We start from the raw sequence: 14879 nt of genomic DNA on the forward strand, positions 1-14879 counted from the left end.
GTCCGGGTCCTTTCTCCTGCCCTTGTTACGCTGTGTGCCAGGGAGAGGGGAATTGATTTGAACCTGGGGGTTTGGAGGGAGCCCCCCCAACGCAGGCGACAGCTCTGCAGCCTCTGCACTTTGCTGGGAGCTGCTGATGTTGTTGCCCGGACCCTTGTGGAGAGAGAGAAGCAGGCACAGGCTGGCTGAACCTCGCGCCCCAGGATTACAAAATGTCTGGAGAAGGGGGTGAGGTGGTTTGGGGGGAGCTGGCGAGCAGAAGTGGATCGCTGCACAGACAACTTTGATAACTTGAGGGCCATAGTGGGGTTTTCCCTCTTCCTGTTCTGCTTCCTGCGTGACTATAGCGGTTGTCTTGATGTATGTTCTTGTTTCTCCGCACATCCATCCCTGGATGCCTTCTCGTTCAGCCAAAGGGGATGGGGGGAAAACCCCCACCAAAGGCGGATGATCTCCCGGAGGAGGTGCCGGTTGCCATCTTGTGCTGCTAGAGAGATGTTTGTCTATTTTGTCTGCTGTCTTGAGCCGCTTTAGGTGTTTGGGTTTTTGCTTGCCTGGGGTAATTTCCCCCCCGCCCCTTGCTTGCATGAGCTGATACTCGCCGAACTGCAGGGATGCCATGGGTAGTGAAAGTGGATTGCAGCTGTGTCGTGGCGGTCTTTGTGCTGAGCAAGGGATGCCGTGAAACGTGATGTCTTTATAGAGGACTCGGCTTCCAAAAACAACTTATTGTAAATAACCCTGAAGCCTTTTAAAGACACCTGTTGATGGTTAAAAAAACAACCACCACCACCCAATGCAAACATGTGAGATTTGTATTCCGCGTGCCCGCCTCTTAGGGAAATGCTCACATTTAATGTAACGAAGGCAGCACGCGTTTCCCCCCATCCTGAAACGTGTAAGAAACGGCCAAGGTGTTCTAAATCCCGCGGTAAAATAACTCATTTTCTATACTACTAGGGCAATCCTGTTGCTTTTTCTAGCATTAGTTTTAACAGCAAGGTGCAGTGCGATGTGACCTGTGAATTCAAGTAAGGGAACTGAACAGGAACTTCTGCAAACATTTCCCCCCTGGAATATTAGGTTAAATGTGATTGCAGCATATTCTTTTTTTATTATGCCTGTAAAAATACTTGGTGCTGGGGTTCGCTAGCACACGGGAATCTGATTTTTTTTTTTAAACTACTGTTGTAAATGTCATTATAGTCCTTGACTAGAGTGGTATCTACCACTAAAAGAATAATGAACCACCTGAGATGATGCTGTCTGTTTAAAGGTCGGCATTAACCTAATTTACATACACAATGTCACAGAATTAATAAAAAACTATAACATATTATCCTTTGTTCTCTACAGTCAAGAAATAATTGGAGGGAAGGGATCCCATTACTATTACTTATTCAAACTGCTGTATCTTCTGGTGGTGGTTCTCTGTGTGACAAAAATGGATCCATCTAAGCACTTCTGTGCTAGACATGCAAGGCTGGAGTGCCTGATTTAAAAACAAAATAATATTGTAGGAGCTGTCCGCCCCATCAGAGCCTGATGCGATAGGGACTCAATGGAGGTTCGGCCACTGACTTACGGGTTAGCAGGGTCTTGCTAAATTGCAGCCATAACATCTTATCGGCCACTCAACAGTCTGTCCCCCAAATCCAGTGCCAGTTTTTATCTTGGTTTTGAAAAAATATTTTTGAACTGAATTGTAATGCATACTCTGAGATTTTAGAAGAGCATAACTGTTAAACTGACATGGATGACTTAGATCCATACTAAATTTTGGTGGTTTGTTTTACTTGTAGGAGAGCTTGCTTCTGTCATAATTTGGCCATAAGCACTTATAATTGGTTTGTGGCAATTGAGCATGCAGCTAATATTTAAAGTGAGGGTTGATTTTTTTTTAATGTGATGGTCTCAGAATATTTTAGCCAGAAAATACTAAATAGCTCTTACCTTTCCTCAAAGTAGCATTAGTGGATCCGATCCTGAAGTCTAGGGCAAAACTCCCATTGACGTTAATGGAAATTCTAGTAACTTCAACTGGTGCATTTCTTATCGTGACCCACTTTTTGTAAAGTGTTATTTCAGTAAGTTTCATTTTACCCATTTATCATTTTTATTACTAGGAAAAAATATAGTCTTTGGTCATTCATATTAAAGCCTAATATTTTAAGTGTCCTTGCTAGATAATGCACATGGCAATATACCGGTACTTAAAAAAAAAAATCCTGCATGTGGTGTGTGTGCCTGTGTGTGTTGTCTGAAGTGACTCTGATTGTATTACAGTATGTATTATCTTAATTACCTGGCAGAATTTGAAAGGTCACTGAAAATTCAAAGCTTGCTGTGGTGGTTTTTTTTGACAGTTTCACTGGGATCTTGACAAGCAACTAAGTACATATTGATTTTCTTCCTCTCTCTTTAAAAATCTCTCTTAAAATGAAACTTTTCTTCTTAAAATGAGAATCTTGGTGTGTGAGAATCTTGGTCCATTGGCCTCTTACCTCACAATGCGCCCGAGAAGTGTGGTGATAGCTCACGGTGTCACTACATCTGGGGATGTCTTTTTTTACTTTAATTAGACCAGCCAAAAGAGAAGTCATGCTTGTGAGAGTAAGATACATTTTTGTATCCCTGTGGCAGTCTTTCACACTATCTTAAAAAAAATATTACCTGGACAAGTGTCATTTTTATTTTACTCAACTCTTTCCTATCCATCATTTGAGCTGAGGAACTATCCTATATGGAAACACAGTTCACAGCTTTGATAATGGAGCTTTTCTTATTTTCATAGGAATGTTTTGGCAAATGGTCAATTGTTTTCTTTTATAAATTAGGTCATATTCCATGAGCTTGTCAGGATATTTTTCAAATTGTGTGGTAGCAGGACTTGAATGCTCCTGTCCTTATATACAATTATTACTTATTAGTTAATTTTAATTAGAACTTTATTCCCTTCAGTTCCCCATCAATCTGAGCCAAGTCTGGCAAATGAATACAATTCCAAGTATGCATGTTTTATAAATCTATAGCTCCCTGGCTTTGCAGCGGCTGTCATCTTACACATGCCAGGTTTCTTATATATAGCTGTTTGTTTTAGAAAAGAATCTCCAAAGCAGTGAGACCTACAGGACCAAAGACTGCTCCCACGTACACCAGTGAAAACCCAATGGGCCGAATTCATGGCAGGCACAATTGCATTGAAGTCAGTGGAGTTGCACCCACATTTGCCAGTTGTGAACTTGGCACTTAGAGTTCAGTGAGAGAACGGCTTTAGTGAAGTTGTGCACGAATAACGAAGGGTAGAACTGTATGTAGGGGACAGTTTTATGACTGTGTTTTGTCTAAGCAATTTATTATTCAAAGGAGCAGTGAGAGGAACATGCACATCAATAGAGCCAATTGTGTCTGTTAGCAACAGAGTGGTGCTGCTGTCCAGTTCTTGTTCTGAATTTCATCATCTGGCTACAGTATTGTCCGTATTTAGAAAGTATCTAGACATATCTTAGGCTGCTACATCACTTTTACATTTTATGATGATAAACACTGTGTATGTATATGCACGTATAGGGCCTTGTATATGTATTATGCTAATGCTTAGTTGGAGGGCTAAGATGGTTAGGGTAGGAACATATGGAGCCTTTCACATCTTGGCTGAATTAAAATCCAGGCCACATTAGCTGTGGCCAAAAACTGTTGCTATTTAGAGGTGACTGTCAAATAAGATTAGTGGCAAGTGTTCATAACACAAGAACTCAGTTGGCATCCTGTGTGATGCCTCAGAGAGCCCAAGGATTGGACGGCTATAGAGACTGAGCTACTCTCTCACCATCACCAGAGGACCATCCGTGTCATATTGGAGACATGTTGGTGCAACAAATTGAGACACTTGATTTGCCACTGCTCTTTCTGCTGTTCAGTCTCTGGTCTGTCAGTCTGGTGCCTGTCATGAGTAATAAATTCATATTAAAAAAATAAATAAAAGACATCAATGATCTGTTGTGATTTCCCTTATTCACTATATTTCATTCCTAGGTTTATTGCTTGAAGATATAAATTGCATCAGGCTGAAACTTGCCATAATGGTTCTCAGCCAGAGTACAGTTGTCTTTGCACTGATTCAGTGTAATCAGCCCATGTGGCAACTGATATATCTGGAAATCCACACATTGAAGTACATTATGAAATCTCCCACTTTTGACTATCCCTTCACCCTGGCTTCCTCTTCTCTGAGCCCCACATATCCTGTTTCTTTAGAGCGTGCAATACTTTGATCGCACATCCAGTTCATCGTTGGTGTGCTGTTGGGGTGACTGCTATCTTGGCTGACACGCCAACGATTGAAGGCAGGATTTTCAGAACCGAAAGCGTGAGTCTCTACAGCTTGAGCGAAAGGGTCAGGCTCTGTGTCTGGGAGCTGTAACAGATTCACATCTCCTCTGGATCCGACATAGAGGGGAATACGTAACACACCCTGGCCAATGGATTACACTATGATGTTGTGTGCCCCAGACTGTGCAGTGCTCTAGGAAGTGCCAAAATATTCAAATTGCTGACACCGAGGCCTAGCAGAAAAGCCCAAAGACCAGCTGGTCCTGTTCTGTTGCTGTCTTACATGTAAGTGGAAATCAGCATCTTGACACACCTAAGATGGGATGGGAGAGGAAATCTCCCTGAGGACCCAATCATGGAAATTACCCCACATCATTCCACAGGGGGACAGGTTCTGCTCCCCTGAAGCAGACATGGGACCTACCCATAAACTCTGCAGATCCTGTGGGAACCTCAAGAGGTCAGGCCCACTCTCACAGTTGTCTTGTGCCTCCATGGCAGCTCTGGTCCCAGTTGTCGCCTCCTTCCCCCCAGTGCCTGGCAATGTGAAAGGTCCAGGGATAACACTGGGGTGAGAAGCCCAGCACTCAATCTACCAACTTGGAAGGTGGAGCCAGTAGCGTATCAAGGCTGCAAAGGACCTGGTGCCAATAATAGGTTAAGAGCCCCTTTTTCTGATTCTGAAATTTGCCCCCTTCAGCTCTCCCTCCCCAAGCCTGAATTCCTTCCCCTTTATCATAGCTTTGGCCTAGCTCCCCCCAACCCCAATCCAGCCCCCGTCCTCTAGCTTCTCTCCAGACCACCCACAGCCCAATCCAGATCTCCAGCTCCCCCCTAACTCCCCATATCCACAGTCCAGCCCTCCCATCTCCTCGCTCTCCTGCATCCCCCTACAGCCCCCGTTCCCCCATGGCCTCCCTTGCTCCCCTCCAGTTCTGATCCTGTCCCCTCCCCCTATTCTCCCTCAATTACCCCCCAGCCCTCTGCTTCACTGACCCCCCAACCCCAATCCAATCACCCCTTCAGGCCCTTTTAGCTCTCCACTGCCCCCCCACAATCCTCCTGCCCCAGCCCTGTTTCCAGCCCTCAGAAGCCATCTCTCAGCTTCCCCCGCCATCCCCTCCAGCTCCACTCCATCCCACATTCCCATTATCCCCCTCAGCTGTGCTCCAACCCCCTCCCCCACCTTCATCAGCTCTGCTGCAGTCCCCTGGCTCCACTCAGTTCTGCTCCATTCTCCTTCCCCTAAACTTCCCCAGTTTCTCCATTCCATCATCCCAGTTTTTCTTTGTGCTCCATCTGTGGGCAGGGGGAGGAGGAAAAGGGGGGAGGGGGCTTCATCTTCTGCCTGCGCCCCTCCACATTTCCTGGTGCTGCAATTCCTGCATGCCTTCTCCATGTGTCCTTGCCTGCTGTGCGTGCTCAGGGCCTGGGGCTGCCTTGGCTGGAGGGGGGCCCCCCATTCCAGCCACCTCTTATTCCAGGGACCTGCAGGCTCCACTCTACTCTGGAGGCTCATCTGGTTGGGCCTTGATAATCTCCTTGGCCCTGGCGTGATTGCATCACTTGCACTATTGTAGTTACTCCACTGGGCCCAGGGATAGGAACTCATATCATGATACTTTCTATCACAATTCTGCTCCAGTGCTCCATCTTTCATATTAACCTTAGGTTAGCAAGTATCTGATAAATCAGAGCTTTTCTGCCTTCTCCTGATAGCTAGAAAGGGGAAGCAGCATTCTCTTTGCTCATTCCCCCCTCATCCTCTGAGTCTTCTGATTGTTCAGAGTCTAGTTGGCCCCTCCTCAAGCCTCCCTCTTTGGGGGTCTTCCTTTCCTGTGAATAGCTCCAATGCCTGCATCTGCTCCTCAAAGCTTTCCTAAGCAGCAGCAAAGGGGAAATTCACATGATTCCTGTAGATTTTACTACTACCCACAGGTTTCTGAATAGAGCTGTGACTGTGACCAGATCTTGTCAATTCCACTCGCTGTTGCTTCTTAAATCTCTAAACAATGGAGGCCCCCGAGCTGTGTCTTTGCCTGCAGAGTCAGGAAGACAACACCACAGTGGTCCACATTTGGAAGGTTACTGTCACAAATAAAGTCTAGAAATTTTATTTATTTAAAAAAAAAATCCAAATTTGTGCAGAGATTGATGGCTTAACCTCCTAACCCTTCACTTGCCTATCAAAGTTCCCTACTTTTCATTGATGAATTCATTTTTCAAGTCCTGTGAAGATGTGGCATGTTGTCCTTTGTTGCCATGCTCCCTCCATGTGTTGTCACCGACATCTGTGCAAAATGAGTATCAGATGGTACTGTTCTGATTGGTTAGAATTTTGCACGCACTTTGCATGGGTGTAAGTTACTACACAAGGGGGATGGCAATGGAGAATCAGGCCCATAGTGACCACAGAGCAAATATCAGGTTGGGAGAAAATTTCTGATAATAAAAGGCTCTTTAATCTAGCAGAGAAAGGTGTAGCAAGATCCAATGGCTGGAAGCCAAAACTAGGCAAATTCAAACTAGAAATAAGGCACACAATTTTACCAGTGAGGGTAGTTAGCCATTGGAACAGCTTACCTAAGAACCTGGTGGATTCTCTATCACTTGAAGTGCTTAAAACAAGATTGGATTTTTTTCTAAAATATATCCTCTAGCACAGCCAGAAATTGTGGTCTTGATGCAAAAATCACTTGGTGAAATTCTATGGCATGGGTATACAGGAAATCAGTCTTGTTGATTTGTAATGGTCTGTTTTGGCTTTAAATCTATTAATGTAAGTGGTTTGATATCCTCAAAAGCACAGTACATATGTAAACATGTTCTGTTTTCTGGGATTCTGGTGCGTGTGTGTTATCTATATATTACGCTGATACACAGTGGCTCATGTGAGATTACCAAGCAAAGCCAATTTATTAAATTGTTTTATGTATGGTAAATCTTGTATAATCCACTAATGCACAGTGCTGTCATTTAGAAAGTGAGGCCTTCCTACTATGGAGTACCAAATATAGACCACTCGTATGGTGTTATCTTCAAAAGGAAGGTGATGGCTGGAAGTGAAGTTTTTAAACTATATCAAGCTTGCAGAACAGGGGCACGGATGCTGTCATTGTTTCTGCAGCAGGCGCCTTGGTTGGTTCTATGGAAACTGCAGGTCTGCCAGTCCCACCCATTTTGGGTGTGTCTATACTACTTTGAGGAAAGCTCGTGCAGGCATCGACTGCATGAAATATCTGGATGTCTTGCTTGCCCTTGCAATGGTTTAGCAAGTCCCCACTGAAATGCTGCTTTTAACAGAGCTATATTGGTGCATCCGTGGTTGTATCAGTGCAGTTCTGGGAATTCCTGAAGCAACTACAGGTGAGTCTCCTCTTACGCTGGGGTTACGTTCCGCTGTCAGCGCGTAAAGCGAAAATCGTGTATAGTCAAAATTACATTGAGTGTAATGGCGGGCGGAATCGCCCGCACTACAGGTACAGTATTTAAACTGATATTTTTCTCGTTTGTTTTTTGTTTTTCTTTTTGCCAACCGTGCAAAGCTGAATTCGCGCATGTTAAATGCACATAAGATGAGACTCGCCTGTATTCCATAATGCTTAATGCCATTGCTGTGGGTTGTGGGGGACCTACAGGTAACTTCCAAATGCTAGGCACTGCATTATGGGAACTGCCTATCTGTTTAAAGGGTTAGGGTGACCAGATAGCAAGTGTGAAAAATCAGGATGAGGTTGGGGGTTAATAGGTGCCTATATAATACACAATCTTGAATATTGGGACTGTTCCTATAAAATTGACATCTGGTCACCCAATATAGGGTCCTCACTGCTGTACTATATGAGGGTGGGGTGGAGTTAAAAGAACTGAATGAGCTGGCAGTTGCAGCATTTGCGGCTTTTTGGCCTGTGGGAGAAACCACTGCAGATGGCATGAGTTCAGCTGGATCTGAGTTACAACCAGTGCTTGTAAAACACTTAGGATTGCTGTTGTGTATGTGTGCAAGGTATTGTACAGGAACTGCAAACCCAAAGCTTTCCCATTGCAGTACAGAGGATGTGTGGGTTTGTTTTTTCCCCACCTAATATAGATAAGGCCTCATGGGTGATGTGGCCCATTGTTTTCAGGGTTTTTTTTCCAGGTGAAAATATCCTCCCAAACCTGTTAAAGAACAGGTCAATGTGAAAAGCTCCCACTAATTTGATCAAATCTCTGTGAGTCTGAAGATGGTCCAGAACTGGCAAACATCAGACTTACCTTCAGATACAGTAAAATCATCTGCACGCCTGGCTGCTGCAGCAGACCGCATATGTGATAAGCAAAGTGGTCAGCTCTAGTGTGAGAAATCCCTTTTAGGTTGAGTTAGAATCATCTGCCTGGCAGATGATTCTATCAGCTCAGGCATGCATACAGACAGTATGTAAGTTCACTGGGGATGAATTCTGGTAACCCATTTAAGGACCTAATTCTGAAATCATTAGTCAGCCTTTATTCAGGCAAAACTTCCACCAAAGTTAATGGGATTACTTCTCCCATTGAACTCAATGAGAATTTACCTGAATAACTGACTCCAGGATTGAATCTAGAGACAACCTCTTATATTACAGTAAGGGTTTTTCATTATATTTTACAGATCTGAAATGGTGAAATATATTGAATTTTACCAAAAGAGGGAAGGGCAAGGAAAGAAAATAAAAGAAAAACAGAGCAAGACACTTAAAACTCAGGCAGTTACAATTTCAGGTCTTGATTCTGCAATTGACTGTGCACAGTCACGTATATATTGGAGTGAATGTGGTCTCATTCTGCATGTTTTCTACCTGCAGAACCTCATCAGTCCCTCAGATTGCTCACAGCATTTGCCAGACTCCAGGACTTTTGTTCAGCTATGACTTTACTGATGATGCAGATGTGTGCTAGAAATATGGCAATCAAGGATGATATCTAGCATGTTTTGTTTGGTTACCCTTTTGCACTGATGTTATTAAAAACACAGATGGAAAATGAAATTATAGTAGCGGAAACATGCCAAACTACAAATAGTGAATGTTTTTTTCTGTAGTATATAACACAACCAGAACATCCCAGAAATGAGTTTATATTGCTTTTTTGTGTGTGTCTAATTATGAGGATGTGAAAAACATACTTGTACTAATGTCTTCTCATCAGGCTTTAAGAGGGCTGAAAGTACCTTTCATGAAGATCTAGTTTGTGAAGCAAATGATTGTAATGCAAGAATATTACTCTTCATGAACTCTGGTTATTGATCCAGTTAAAAACAGATCTGTGGTCCATAGGAAGGATATCTGAAATGCTGGTGAATGGAGCAGTAGTTAAAAAATTACAGCATGTCTTAATTTTAATAGGGCCCAGTCCTGCCTAATGTTCCCATACATTGGGAGCTTTGCCAGTGAGGAAAGTTCAGTGTCGGTCAGTCCCATACTGTTCTCGTACTGTGTTGTTTCTGCATACTGTATGGCAACTTAATATTTTAAATTTGTTAAAATCCTTTTTTTAATAAAGATGCTTTTCTAGATGATCTGGACACCTTCCTTGGATACAAACATGTAAAAGAATCTAACAATGAGCTACATTAAAATTATTAAATTTTCTGTTGATCTTGTTTTCATTTCTTTTGAGCTCTAGAAAGTTGTTTTTATAGGTGTGTTTTGCCTTTATAAAGGGACTGTTTCTTACTGTGTGTTTTGTACAGCACCGAGCACAACAGGTACCCTGGTTGGGGGCTGGGTGTCTTTGGATGCTACCTAAGGCAAACAAACAAATACATGATATTTATAAGCATAGGTGCCAACTTTTTCCTGGCGCCGGTGGCTGCTCGACACCCCCCAAGCCCCGCCCCGACTCCGCACCTGCCTGCCCCCATTCCAACCCCTCCCCTAAAGTCCCTGCCCCAACTCTGCCCTCTCCCTGCCCCTATTGAACTCCTTCCCCAAATCCCCGCCCCGGCCCTGCCTCTTTCCAGAGCACGCCATGTTCACCCTCCTTCCCCCTCCCTCCCAGCGCTTGCCGCCGCGAAACAGCTGTTTTGCGGCGGCAAGTGCTGGGAGAGAGGCGGAGAAGCAGGGATGTGGTGTGCTCAGGGGAGGAGGCAGAGGCGGAGTGGAGGTACAGTTGAGCTGGGACTGCGGGGCAGGGAGCTGCTGGTGTGTGCAGAGCACCCACCAATTTTTTCCCGTGGGTGCTCCAGTCCTAGAGCATCCATAGAGTCGGCGCATATGTTTATAAGCAATAATGGTTATCATATACACCAGTGGCATATTCCCTATTTTGGCCTTAATTCAGCAAAATACTTGATTATGTGTTTAATTTTAAAGGGTAGCATATGCTCTGGTGCTTTACTGAATCAGGACCTATTAGAAGACTATAACACAGACACAACAGTCTAACACCCATCCAGCCATCTGTCTTATAGTTCTGTACTGGTGTCCAGCACTGTGCTGGACAAGCACTTTCCAATTTAATTAGCTTGGTGTAACAAGTTCCTTAGTGGACTTCCCGGGATCTTCAGCTTGTCTATGTTTTATGGTTATAGAGGTTCTGTCTTGGGGTAGTGTAATTTTTGCTTTTTCACTTAGTAATTTGAAAACTGGTGCACGGTTGTATAGCCAACACATTCCAAGGGATACTGTGAACACACAATAAATATCAATTCAATTCCATATTGCTAACATGAATTTGGAACATCTAACATACATGGTGTCCACCTAGGAGTACTTACACAGGGCTATCAGTAATGGCTGTGTTTTAATGAATTACATATTTATTAGCCCTAAACTGTACCTAACCCCAGTTTGGAATATTATTTAAGGTTTGAAGCTGGCTCTGAGTATGCGTGGTGGCTACTTGTTATAAAGTTTAGTATCCTCACAAGTTTCTTTGCAATGTCAGTCAAAGTCCATTGTGGCAATGGCTGTGGTAAAAAGTCAAGGAATTCTGAGGCAGTGTAGGAAAATCAGGGCTGATGTTCTGAAAAGAAGTGAGGTAAAGCAAAGGTGTGTCAAGTCAAAGGAGATCCAGCCATGATGTAAAGAAAATGAGACTGTTTTCAGTGTGAAGGGATGGTTAGCACTTTACCCAACAAAGACATGCAAGTAACACCAAAGCAAGCCTATTGGCAACTAGCTTCAGTGTGGACAAAGTAGAAGCTATGGCAGTGAGAATTATGTTGTTATACCAGGAAGAGCCAACAGGTGTCAGTTCAAGTCTTTTGATGTGTATAAATGCAGAGAAAGGAAAACTCAAATCTAGAGAGATTAAATTATGATACAAGGAAAGGCACAATGATGTCAGTGATACCAGAATGTGCATTTAACTCTTTCTGTATTTTGGATGGGCGGCTCTTGGGTTTCTTTACAAGGTTCCCTAATTTGCTTTCTTATCTGTCTATCGAGTTTGAGATTTACAGCTTTTAACTACAGTAGAATCTCAGTTACGTACACCTCGGGAATGGAATTTGTTCGTAACTCTGAAACATTTGTAACTCTGAACAAAACATTATGGTTCTTTCAAAAGTTTGCAACTGAACATTGACTTAATACACCTTTGAAACTTTACTATACAGAAGAAAAATGCTGCTTTTACCATCTTAATTTAAATGAAACAAACACAAAGTTTCCTTACCATGTAAAATCTTTTTTTAATCTTTACCTTTATTTTTTAGTAGTTTACATTTAACACAATACTGCACTGTATTTGTTTGGAGTTTCTTTTTCATCTCTGCTGCTGCCTGATTGCGTATTCTTAATTCCAAATGAGGTGTGTGGGGTTGACTGGTCAGTTTGTAATTCTGGTGTTCGTAACTCTGAGGTTTGACTGTAGTAGAAAGCATTTTATTTTAGTGTGGGATTTGTTTTACCTGTACTCTTTAGGTTTTTAAAGATTTGTTGTGTACATTGTGACATTGGAACATAATGCTGACATAATGTCTTAACAGTTCGTGGTTGACAAATGCTTACACTGGTGCTGAGACCTCTACTTTTTGCTATTGTAAAGAAGGCTTGTTGCGTGTAGCTGTGACTGAGGAAAGGTAAACGCTTACTGATATTAAGCAAGATGGAAGGGATTGGAGGCCTCGGGGTTGGTGATGGGGGTGTGAAACCTTTCACTTTTAGGTCAGTTTGAGTCCAGCCCAGGCTAGTAGCTGATGAAAGTTTCTAATATCCATTGACTGCTTGATGGTCTTAGTCCAGCTGTGGACTAGTGTCCCCATTGCAAAGAGTACCACCACAACTGGCACCTTCATTGGCAGACACAGGTGGATCTGACTGGGCAAGGAAAACGAATGATTTCCCCGCTCCTATAAGTGGTCCCTTTAGAGCAGGGTTAAAACACATTGGCGAGGTGGTTTGGGGGGGGAAGTTGCATTGTTGTTTCCCAGGCTGTATCATTTCTGTGAATAAATGGGGCATCAGTCACCAAGATGCTGGCATAAGCACTATAATGTAAAACAAAAATGACATCAAAATGCCAATCAGTGTTTGTGGCAAGGAAGCATGGATGAAAGTCTGGGGACAGTGGCTCTTATAAAATGAGGGAAGACGAAACAACATCAGTGAGAGAGTCTGGTCAGAATTCTACGGTGTCAGTAAAATAATGATACAACTTGGGTATCCATACCAGCATGGGAAGTAGTCTGGGAGTGTGGTGGTATTGTTTACTATACACTTCTTACACCTCTACCCCAATATAATGTGACCCGATATAACACGAATTCGGATATAACGCAGTAAAGCAGTGCTCCGGGGAGCGGGGCTGCGCACTCCGGTGGATCAAAGCAAGTTCGATATAACGCGGTTTCACCTATAAAGCGGTAAGATTTTTTGGCTCCCAAAGATAGCATTATATCGAGGTAGAGGTGTATTTGCCAGCAGAAAGAATGTCATGTGATGGTGTGAGGAAAGGCAAAAATGGTATTGTACAGAAACAACTTTATGACATGAAGAAAGGCAGTAACAATTCCCAGCTATTAAGAAGACATGCTGATATAAAAAGCAAAAGAATATTAATGCAACTCTATTGATGCAAAGCTATAGTGTGAGAAAATATAATTGAAAATCAGATGCCACATTTCTCCAATACAGAGATGCTTAAGAAGTTGTTAATGCAAATACCTCCTGCTCTGGTGGGAAAGGCAAGTCTAGAGACATAACTATAAACATGAGAAAGGACAAACATATGGTAATGCAATGCTAAAGGTCTGATCAACATGCAGATGTTCACCTGAATAGTGCGTTGTTGTTGTTTTTTTAATAAATGTGTCACTCGGCTCACATAGTCCACAAGATTCTCCTCTTACAGCATGAGCTGCCCTTGATATCCTTTTTGATTGCAGAGTCCAGTAAAATTTCATTGTTACCACTCGTTTGCTTGCACAGCTGCATGAACTCAAATTGCTTTGTCCAGTGGTTTCCTGACTCTTGCAGGCTGCAGTCCATGTAAGACAACTGTGACTTGTTTAAAATGGAAAGCTTGGGACATCTGCTCACAGATAGGCCCATTTATAAAATGTCAGTTTTTCCTTTTTTTCTACAGTGTATCCAGTCATAAAGAGAGGAAATGTAAAATGAAAACAACATCAAAATGCCAATAAAGGTAATACACAAAAGAAAAGAAACTAAGCTCTGGATGTCATGGTGGCCTTAGCTTTATATAGGTATTGATGTAACATTGTATAGTTCCTGAGAGGAAACATTTGTCTTGCAGCTAAGGCACTGAACTGATGCTCAGCAAGTCTGGGTTCAACTCCTAGCTCTGCCACAGATTTCCTGTGTGACTATGGGTAAGTGTCTTAGGCTATGTCTACACTTACGATGGTATGTAGAGTACAAGCACTACACATGTAGCCACACGCTGCAGTGAAAGGCTCTAGCAGTTGGGGAAAGGCTCTGGCGGCGAGAAGCTGCCAGAGCCTTTACTGCCGTCATAACCTTTTCCCACTGCTGGAGTTTTTCACTGCGGCGCAGAAAGGCTCCAGCAGCCGGAGGCAGAGGGACCCAACACTGTCAAAAATAGCAGTAGAGATGTGGGATGCACTGCTTGGGCATGTAGAGAGTCTTATGGGTATGTACTCTGGGGGTTCAGGTATGTAGGGCACTCTACTGTAGTCCCCTAAGCTGTGCCTCATCAGCTACAATACCATGTATACCTATGCTAGCAAGGCTTGTAGTGTCCGTACACTACACACCATTATAAGTGTAGATGTACCTTTAAACTCAGTGTGTTAGTTCCCATCTGTAAAATGGGTGTACCTCCTTTGACTCTTTGTCTGTCTTGTCTATTTAGACTAAGCTCCCTGGGGATAAGGACTGTCTCCTGGTGTGTGTGTGTTACCTAGAACAGGATTCCATTGTGCTAGTTTGGGGTGTTAGAGTGCTTCTGTGTTTATAAGAAATTAATAAGCTTTTGGTTGATGTATGGAAAAATTGTATGTATAAGAGCAATGAATAATTAGTTATAATAACATTTCTCCGTGCGAATCAAAATGCACCTACAGTATCTACTGTTTTATTTTCATTTACAAAGAAAAG

General features: G+C 43.0%; 1 protein-coding gene across 3 annotated transcripts in view; it reads left to right on the top strand.

Moving 5' to 3' along the window:
- DPP6 (dipeptidyl peptidase like 6) overlaps nt 1-14879 on the top strand; it is a 784761-nt gene that overhangs the window by 91214 nt on the left and 678668 nt on the right. The window lies entirely within an intron of this gene.

This window comes from Trachemys scripta, chromosome 2, assembly GCF_013100865.1.
Source record: "Trachemys scripta elegans isolate TJP31775 chromosome 2, CAS_Tse_1.0, whole genome shotgun sequence".
Classification (NCBI taxonomy): domain Eukaryota; kingdom Metazoa; phylum Chordata; order Testudines; family Emydidae; genus Trachemys; species Trachemys scripta.